Below are 259 nucleotides of genomic sequence, written 5' to 3' on the forward strand. Positions count from 1 at the left end.
CCTTCTATCGCTAAATTATTGTATTGACGTTTCAACCATTTACATTTGCTTAAAAGATATATTATAAAAGAGATAACGTTGTTATTAGATATCCAAGAGAAATATCACTTTTACTTCAAATATCTGTCATTGTTGATGAGATATTAATATCTCTATAAGATAAGGAGATATCTTGAAAAGTCTCAGAAATAGATCTCTCTCGTAAGTGAAGGAGTGTATTTTATAAGTCTCGGAAAGAGATATATCTCGTAAGTGAAGG

This window comes from Ostrea edulis, chromosome 4, assembly GCF_947568905.1.
Source record: "Ostrea edulis chromosome 4, xbOstEdul1.1, whole genome shotgun sequence".
Taxonomy (NCBI): Eukaryota; Metazoa; Mollusca; class Bivalvia; order Ostreida; family Ostreidae; genus Ostrea; species Ostrea edulis.